This window comes from Oncorhynchus mykiss, chromosome 20 (genome assembly GCF_057628025.1).
Source record: "Oncorhynchus mykiss isolate SJ-2025 chromosome 20, ASM5762802v1, whole genome shotgun sequence".
NCBI lineage: Eukaryota > Metazoa > Chordata > Actinopteri > Salmoniformes > Salmonidae > Oncorhynchus > Oncorhynchus mykiss.
In genome coordinates this window covers 22,185,642-22,195,668 of record NC_143041.1, presented here as the reverse complement: position 1 = coordinate 22,195,668, position 10,027 = coordinate 22,185,642, and the positions used below count along the sequence as shown (strand labels likewise).

Genomic DNA, 10,027 nt, shown 5'->3' with positions numbered 1-10,027 from the left:
ATGTCATACAATTGTTATTGGTAAAATCCCAAATAGTAGATCCAATAGCTCATATCATAATACTTTCAAAGCATTACGTGTGCATACCTCCTCAAGTGAGCTCATGTAAAGCTGTTTTTATACTGTTGTGATCGTAGTACAACGTAATGACCGTCAAGGGGTCTGGACCTCCTAATCATTCGCAAGGAGATTCCTGCAAAAATATTATTTGAAGATGATATCATCATCTCCTATCATCTTCAAATAATATTTTTGCAGGAATCTCCTTGCGAATGATTTTGCCGAAGATTGTATCACCGGTGTTGGACTGACAGTCAGAGGAACCCAGGTTCAAGTTCCAGTCAGTTAATTTGCTACAATACTGTTGTCATCTTCAGCTCTAAGTTGATGATGTTATTGTTGATGATTTTGTTTGTGGTATTGTTTACAGTTGACCTGGGCAGGAAGGTACTGGTCTTTCCGTATGAGACAGACTTCAGCTTCATGGTGCTCATCCCCCAAAAGGAAATGGGCCTGCGCACGTTCACTCTGTGCATGCGTGTGGCCACTGAGCTGGAAGTCGAGCGGCAGATCATCCTGTTTGCCTACCGCACCACCGACTACGACGAGCTCAACGTGTGGCACAAGAAAGATGGCCGCATCGCCTTCTACCTGAGCGGCGATAGCGCTTTCTTCCACCTGCCGCCCATCACCACCTTCAAAACAAGTCTCTGCCTCACCTGGGAGTCCCGTACTGGGCTGGCTGCCTTCTGGGTGGACGGCCGCCGCAGCACCTACCAGCTGTACAAGCCGGGGACCGTCCTCTTGGGGCAAGAGCAGACAAACACATTGGAGACCTGGAGGCTTTGCAGAGCTTTGTGGGGGAGGTGACCGACCTCAACATGTGGGACTATGTCTTACCGAGGAGCCAAATCCAAGCCCTGCATTATGGACATAAGCTCACCAAGAGAAACATCTTTGACGGGCCACCATTGAGTACCAGCTGAACGTGAATGTGATTGTGGTGGATGATGATTGACTCGGAGTGGAATCACAAACAAATGCGGATGTGATACATTTGTGTGTCTGTGCTGGACTGCTACTGACCTTTTTGTTTAGTTTGGTGTCTTAGGTTTAGTCACGTTCACACTTTATGCAGTCAATGAACTATGCTCAAACACAAAATATCAGTGGTTCATAGGACAATATGACTTGCATTTTGTGATCATTAAATAGTCTAATGCAGGTCAAAACCAGATCCTTCACCAGACAGGCACCATGTAAACACCATGTATAGCACTATCCTCTTTCAACACAATTCTTCTTTAGACATCCACTATTTATAGGATACTGTAGATACAGTATGTCCACTCACCTGCTGCATGGATGGTGAGATTAACCATATTTTATAAGCATTGCATTCAAGATGTTAATTTATGAAACAAGATGCCAAAATGTTGACATTTATTTCACAGTGGAAGTTTATTAGTCGCCTTTTGCAACCTGCTAATTATCACAAATATTCAGTACAATTTACGTACAGTATTAAAATTAAGCTGGTGTTTAGTTACAGAGATAATGCATTTTTTGCTCTCAGCATGATTACATTTTTTATGTGGCCTTTTATAAATTTCTCACGTGGCTGATGAGTACTAATTTCAATGGAATGTATTGTTGATGTACCGAATTTAACCACAAGGTGGCAGTATATGCTAGAGTTTTTATTCAGTGAGCGACGAAGAAGACTATTTAATTTGTTTATTTGGATCCCCATTAGCTTTTGCAAAGGCAGTAGCTACTCTTCCTGGGGTCCACAAAAAACACAACATGACAAGTAACAAAACATTGATACACTGATATACAAGGACAGTCACACAAATGTATAATACAATGATATTACAAACAATACAACAAAAATTATTCAAACATTACAACTAAAAAATGTGTGTTAGAGTTTGTTTGTGTGTGTCCCCTCACACAAACATACGAATGGTGTGGCATTCTTATGCTCAAGATTTAAATTGCCTTTGATCCCACTAATGATTCATTATTATACTTCATAATTTAACTGTGCTTTGAGACATACCATTGCCATAATGTTGCCTTTGGTTAGCACACTCTCTCATAAATGGTCTATGTTTAAACTGATGTAAGAATGCTTTTGGGTCTGAAATTTAATCCTGGCATGTGCATAACTAAAGTATGTGTTATTTAAGAGAAAATAGGTATTTGAACTTTTTGAGCATCCTATTTGTATTATAGCCTACCTATAATGCTGGTGAGACCTTCACAATATTAAATATTGTTGTTATATTTTATTCCATTGTTTTAACTTGTATTCTTTTAAATTGTTGTTCTAAAATGAAATTGCCTTTGTACATGTTTATTAGCCTATATGTTGTAAACTCTAAAAGGAACAACACCACAGAAACAGTATAGACTTTTGTTCACTGTGACAAGAAGGGTATAGTCCTGGAATAACTTAATTTACACTTAATGTGTAAATGTAATCTGTTGCTGTATTTTTTGTGTTATCTGTGATGGTTTTGTTTGTCTTGTTTAGTTTAGTTTTTTAATCATTGTACCTAAACTGTATGTGTAAACATGTATATGCAGAGCCCAGCTGTAAAAGAGACCTTGGTCTCAGTCTGTGTTCCTTGTTGAAATAAAGGTATAATAATAGTAATAAGTCCCTGTGCAGACTTAGTAGCCACCATGTACTGTAGTAGTATGCTTGTTGTTCACTATGAACATGTTCTACCTCCTCCCCTCCACCTCCTTAGAGAGGAAGACGTTTTCAGTGAACACACAGCATAGGCTCCCCAGAGGGCGGGAAAGTGCAGCGTTCCGAATGTGTGTGTGTGTGTGTGTGCTTATTCGGACTCAATCTCCTGCAGCAGCAGCTAAATTAGTTGGGAGGGAAGGCAAATGAGTTCTGACTGCGGGTCAGCAGCCAAATATTCCACCTTCTTGAATGTTGCAATGCATCAATCGCACTGCCCACTCACTGTGTGGTAACACCTTTGTGGACCATCTGCCCAGGCAGGCTCCTCAGCCCTCACATTCCAAGCACTCTTTCTCCGCTCCTCCTTTCTCTCCAATCGCATCCCTGCCCAAGAGGAGTGCTAGCTGCCTCCCAGCCTACACACACACACACACACACACACCGACCCCCATAACACTACACTCCCTACTCATACCCCCCATATCACCATATTGTCTTTACTTTGACTTATGGAAGGTTAACTTTTAAGTAAAGTATTTTATTTGATATTTTTTAGATCAGATGCACTATGAATTAAATATAAATTCATCCCATATTGGAGTAGAGATTAGTGATTAAGAATATTTTCTGAGTATTTCTGAACAAATAATTATATTTCATTAGCCTACTTTGGACTGAACTAAAGGTTTATGGTATTTTAAATGTCAACCTTTAGTGTTTTTGTTCTATATCTAGGCACTGTTTTTCACCTATTCAATAATAAGAATATACTTTAGTGCCCAAAATACAAATTAAAACCCTTTATACACAATCAACCATCATCATATTTGTTTCAAACATTATTTTATAGGATTATGTACAATATAATAAAACAAATTGAAAAATAATGAACAAATAATGAACAAATTGATGTTTAAAATGAGTCACATATGTTTTGATTATGAGATCTGCATAATCGCCCATGGTGGGGCCGTCTGAGGCGGCGCAGTGTGGTGCGTGCAGCTCGCTGCCCGTCCCTGCGTGTGTGAGCTGGTGAAATCTCTTCCACACGAGAGGAGATAGACGGCGCAATGGAGGCCCGCAGAGCCGGTGGGGGTGACAGAAGGAGGCCCGTTCTGGATTCCTTCGAGCAACTCCAAATAGATTTCCAGGCAAAACATATTTGCATAAGCAAGACAGTGCTACGAGCTATCCATGTGAGCTCTGGCATGTGAGCAATAAACAGATGGATCATTTTTTTAAGAGAAATGTTCATCTGTTAAAATGTGGATGTTCAGCCTGCTATTGTCTTCATAAAACAACTATTGTTTAATCCTAACAAGACACTGTATAACATGATATACAGTTCACAATATTGGAGTAATATAAAAAAGTATGAATACCTAATTTGAATTTAAAATTAATTTGTATATATTTTACATGCATTGGATGGTTACTGGCTTATTCACCCTGCTACCATCTAACAAGGGAACACTAGAGGTGCATTAAAGCTGGGAAGGAGAGACTGAAAACGGCTTCTATCTCTAGGCTTCAGTGTGTTGAACATTCATCACTAGACGGCCTCAGCCCGGTACCCTTGCCCTGCACCTTACAAAGTCAATAGACCACTACCAACAGGTACTCTACCCTGCGTCTTCCAGACTGCTGCCCCATATATAGAGTCATTGAACCCTGGTCACTTCAATATTCTGAAATTCTTTATGTACACGGAACAAAAATATAAAACACAACATGAACAATTTCAAATATTTTACTGACTTACAGTTCGTTCATATAAGGAAATCAGTCAATTGAAATTAATTCATTAGGCCCTAATCTATGGATTTCACATGACTGGGAATACAGATATGTATCTGTTAGTCACAGATACCTTAAAAAATAGGTATGGCTGTGGATCAGAAAACCAGTCAGTATCTGGTGACCACCATTTGCCTCATGCAGCGTGACACATCTCATTCGCATAGAGTTGATCAGGCTGTTGATTGAGGCCTGTGGAATGTATTTACACTTCTCTTCAATGGCTGTGCAAAGTTGTGGATATTGGCGAGAACTGGAATACGGTGTCGAACACATTGATTCGGAACATCACAAACATGCTCAATGGGTCTGGTGAGTATGCAGGCCATGGACGAACTGGGAAATGTTTAGCTTCCAGGAATTGTGTATAGTTCCTTTCGACATGGGGCCTTGCACTATCATGCTGAAACATGAATGGCAATGGGCCTCACGTTCTCATCACAGTATCTCTGTGCATTCAAATTGGCATTGTTAAAATGCAATCGTGTTCGTTGTCCTTAGCTTATGCCTGCCCATACCATAACCCCACCGCCACCACGGGGCACTCTGTTCACTCTGTTCACAACGTTGACATCAGCAAACACGTCATCCACAAAACGCCATTACACGCAGTCTGCCATCTGCCTGGTAGAGTTGAAACCGGGATTCATCCGTGAAGGGCACACTTCTCCAGTATGCCAGTGGTCATCAAAGGTGATCTTTCGCCCACTGAGGTCGGTTTCGCCAAACTAAAGTCAGGACCCTGAGACGGTTTCTGACAGTTTGTTCAGAAATTCTTTGGTTGTGCAAATCCACAATTTCATCAGCTTACCGGGTGGCTGGTGTCAGACCATCCCGCATGTGGAGAAGCTGGGTGTGTAGGTCCTGGGATGGCGTGGTTACACGTGGTCTATGGTTGTGAGGCTGGTTGGCCGTGCTGCCAAATTCTCAAAAAATATTTTATGGTAGAGAAATGAACATTCAATTCTCTGGCAAAAGCTCTGGTGGACATTCCTGCAGTCAGCATGCCAATTGCACGCTCCCTCAAAACTTAAGGCATCTGTGGCATTGTGTTGTGTGACAATCTGCGAGGGGCCTGTGGTCCCCAGCACAAGGTGCACCTGTATATTGATCATGCTGTTTAATCAGCTTCATGATATGCCACACCTGTCAGGTGGATGAATTATCTTGGCAAGGAGAAATGCTCACTAACAGGGATGTAAACAAATTTTTGCACAAAATTTGAGAGAAATACGATTGTTGTGCATAATAGAACATAAACATGCGCTATATTTTTGTTCGGTATAGTTAGAAACAGATAAGATTAGCATTCCTACAACATTATTTAGCTGACATGTTATTTGATCTTGTCACGTTCGTTGAATGGATGAGACCAAGGTGCATTAAAGCTGGGAAGGAGCTTTAATGAGATGAATACATCTTATTTTAAATGAAGACGAAGAAACACTTAAACAAACTACAAAACGAACGTGCCGCTAAATGTAGTGCTGACACAGGCAACTAACCATAGACAATAACCCACTAAATACCCAAAGAAGATGGCTGCCTAAATATGGTTCCCAATCAGAGACAACGATAAACAGCTGTCTCTAATTGAGAACCAATCTAGGCAACCATAGACATACATAAACACCTAGATAGTATACACCCCCATAAACATACAAAACCCCTAGACAGACAAAAACACATACATCACCCATGTCACACCCTGACCTAACCAAAATAATAAAGAAAACAAAGAATACTAAGGTCAGGGCGTGACAGTACCCCCCCGCCCCCAAAGATGCGGGCTCCCGGCCACACCTAAACCTATATGGGAGGGCATAAATCATAAATCCGAGATGGCAATTCTGGCTCGGGACGTGGACCCCGCTCCACTTCACACTTACTTAATGTCTCTGGAGCGGGAACCCTCACCGCTGACCACGGACTAGAGGACGCCACTGGACTGATGGTCGAGTCTGTAGTGAGTGGCGCCTCTGGATTGGAGGGAGATTCTGGCGGATCCGGACTGGAGGGAGACTCTGGCGGATCTGGACTGGAAGGAGACTCTGGCGTGAGACTCTGGAGTGAGACTCTGGCGGATCCGGACTGTGATCCGTCGTGGTAGGTTCCGGACTGTGACCCGTCGTGGTAGGTTCCGGAGTGTGACCCGTCGTGGTAGGTTCCGGACTGTGACCCCAAAAATCTTGGGCCTGCCTCTCGGGCTTCAGTGCTAGCCGTGTACCCTCATAATGTTGCCGTTCCTCCTGTGCGTTCTCCACCTGCTTTTCCATTGCAGAGTCCTTTCCCCTCAGTACTTCTCCTCGTAGTATCGCCGCTCAGCTTTTGCTGCCTCTAACTCTTCCTTTGGACGGTAATACTCCCCCGGCTGTGTCCAGGGTCCTGCTCCATCCAGTATTTCCTCCCAGGTCCATTTCCCCATTAATCGCTGTTCATCTTTCTCACGCTGCCTGGTTCTTGTTTGGTGGGTCATTCTGTCACGTTCGTTGAATGGATGAGACCAAGGCGCAGCGTGAGATGAATACATCTTATTTTAATGAAGACGAAGAAACACTTAAAACAAACTACAAAAACAACGAACGTGAAGCTAAATATATGTATATTTTTTTAAATAATTTATTACGTTCAATACCATTCATTCTTTACAACTCATAATTTTCATTCATACTCCAATAATGGTATTTTAATTTAACTAAACAAAAACCCCAAAACAAAACCTCAGGGGAGCATCTTCCCTACCCGTCATCCTACAAACTACCTTTCCCTATCTCCCCGTCCCTAATCTATCCCCTTACAAATCTAAATGAAACCCAGCCCTAAACCCCCCTTCCACCTCTCCCGGGCAGCATGCTGCCCCCACTTCCTCTCCTCCCTCATCATCCTCCCCCTCAAGTCTCCTTCCACCCTCCTCACAATCCCTTCCAACCCCCAATCTCTCCCTGTCTTAACCATGTTCTGCCTGGCTTCCCACAGCCCCCGTTTAAAGAGACTAATGAGAAGCCAGAGCAGACACCTGTCCCTATCTGTCCCTCTCGCTCTCCCTACACCTCTCTCTAACCTGGCCCACGTCAATACAAAATCCCCTCTTACCAAACCTAACAACACCCATGCCCTAGCCCATACTACTCCGGCAAAGGCACAGTCCCAAAAGGCATGGCGCACAATCTAGGACATGTGGGGGATTGCGCCAAACTATGCCGGCAAGCACTTGTGGAGGCTCAACCAATTCAGGTCCTTGAGCCTGTTGTCCAGGCCACGCGCCTGCACTCCCTCCCAGACCACTGCCGAGATGCCCACTACAGGTGCCGGACTCCCTGCCTGTGTGACCTCCTCGTACAGGTGCCTGTGATCTAAACCTATTCGGGCAACTTCAACCTTGGGGTGCGCCACTTGGCCGCGCCACTTGGCCGCATGGCCAAAGTGCCACGGCAGCTGTTCCGCCCGAGGACCCGTATTAGACCACACCATTGCGCTTCTCGCCTGATACGAGAAGAACACCCGCAGGAGGTAACCGGACGGGTGTATCACTGGATGAGCAAGTTCCATTAACAAGAAAGAAACAAAAATTGCGTCCAGCTTTTGAGGGGGAGATGTGGTACCCCCCTACCTCCCTCCCCGATGGGACAGAGCATGCGTGCCCTGGCGACCCACTCGTACCTGCCACCCCACATGAACTGAAACACAAGCCTCACTAGAGGCCTCCTCAGACAAGCCAGCAGTGGGTAGATGTACGCCAAATACAAAAGAGACGGCTACACATCCACCTTTAGGACCAGGACCTTGCCTATAAAAGACAAAGACCTAGCCCTCCACATCACTAGCTTTCTCCGTACCACTGCGATACCTCAAAATGGACCCCGAGAATCCTCAGGGCCCCCTCACAGAGAGATAACCCCCCGGGCACATCCGTCCTACCGCGCCATCTTCCGAAAAACTTAACGGAAGACTTTGCATGGTTCAGAACCGCTCCCGACGCTTGGGTGAAATCCCCAATGATGGCAAGGGACCTTGTCAGGCACGAGTCCTTGCACAGCAGCAAGGAAGTGTCGTCGGCGTACTGCGTCATCTTAACACGCAGCCCACCACTTCCAGGGATCAACAAGCCTTCCAACCCTGTGTCTGCCCTAATGGCAGCCCCCAGAGGCTCCATGTACAGAATGAAGAGGAGACCCGAGAGTGGGCACCCCTGCCTGACCCGACGAGAGGTCAAAAACGTCACCCAAGTGACTATTTACACTAACTCGGCACCCCGCTCCGACATATAATGTACGTATCCATCCTATGAACTTCTCCCCAAATCCTAATCTACCTAACACTCTGAATATAAAATATCTATTCCCGCGATCAAAGGCTTTCGCCTGATCTAGCGCTGCTACCATTAAAGGCGGACCTCTATCTTCAACCCAAGCGATGGAGTCCCTGATTAACTGTAGGTTCCATCTAATAGAGCGGCCCTCTACCTCTCACGTCTGATCCTCATGGACGATGTAGGGAAGGGCTGTACGCAACCGGTCTGCTAAAACCTTTGCAAGTAGCTTGTAATCTACACACAGCATGGTCATCGGCCGCCAAATGCCAAGGTCTGTTGCTTCCCCCTTCTTATACAGAAGTGACAGCACACCAACAGCCATTGATCCCCCCCGGGACCCCCGTCTCAAGGATGGCCTTCAAGACTTCGAGGACCACTGGTCTCAACCTCTTCAAGTGAGATCTGGGCCTCCATAACTTCTCTAATGTCCTCCGGCAACCGCCTGGACAAGTGTTCTAAAAAAATATTTCCCTGCTCTACATCTATTTCCCTTTCCTTAAATAAACCTTGGAAATGGTCAGTTGTCACCTTGACCATTTCCTCTGGTTTTCTAACTATACTACCATTTTCTTCCCTAACGCCATGCATTACCTTCCTACTCTGTCTGGCCCTAACCGACTTAAAGAACATAGCGGAACAAGTCTCATTGTGTTCTAGAAAGCCACTATGCACACGCTCCAGGAAAGCTCGAGCCTTCCGCTCCTGCAGCTCCCTGAGCTGCGCCTTTAGGGTTGCGGATCTCTCCCAGTCAAACGACCCGCCGAGGTTGCCTGCCTCGTACTCGAGTTCGATTAACCTTTGGATACGATCCACCTCCCTCCTTTCCTCCCTTTTTTTCCTCTTGCAATACCCTATTATAAAAGCCCTAATCCTCACCTTAACCAATTCCCACCACTCTAACACCCCCTCGCACATGGACCGGAGGCCTTCAAGCCTCCAAAAGAAACCAAAAAAGCGTCAACGAAAGCCTGCTCCTCCAGCACATCCCGATCTAACTTCCAGTACCCCCTACCGAAGAGGCAGACTGGCAACCCCACCTGCAGGAGCACCCCGTCGTGATCTGAAAAGAAAACAGGCAACAGCTGCCCAGACAACTTACCCAAAGACCTGGATACAAAAATATAGTCGAGCCTCCGCGCAACCCCCCTGAAGTTGCAAGATTACAAGGACCGGCCATTTTCGGAGTAGTGGGCAGGCCACAATCAACCAGACCA

At 45.1% G+C, this 10,027-nt stretch overlaps 1 pseudogene across 1 annotated transcript; it reads left to right on the top strand.

Moving 5' to 3' along the window:
• The first annotated feature begins 334 nt into the window (after positions 1-334).
• LOC110498759 (C-reactive protein pseudogene) lies at positions 335-2,662 on the top strand (annotated as a pseudogene). The gene has a single exon (XR_016489407.1). The product of XR_016489407.1 is annotated as a C-reactive protein pseudogene (transcript).
• The last annotated feature ends 7,365 nt before the right edge of the window (positions 2,663-10,027 follow it).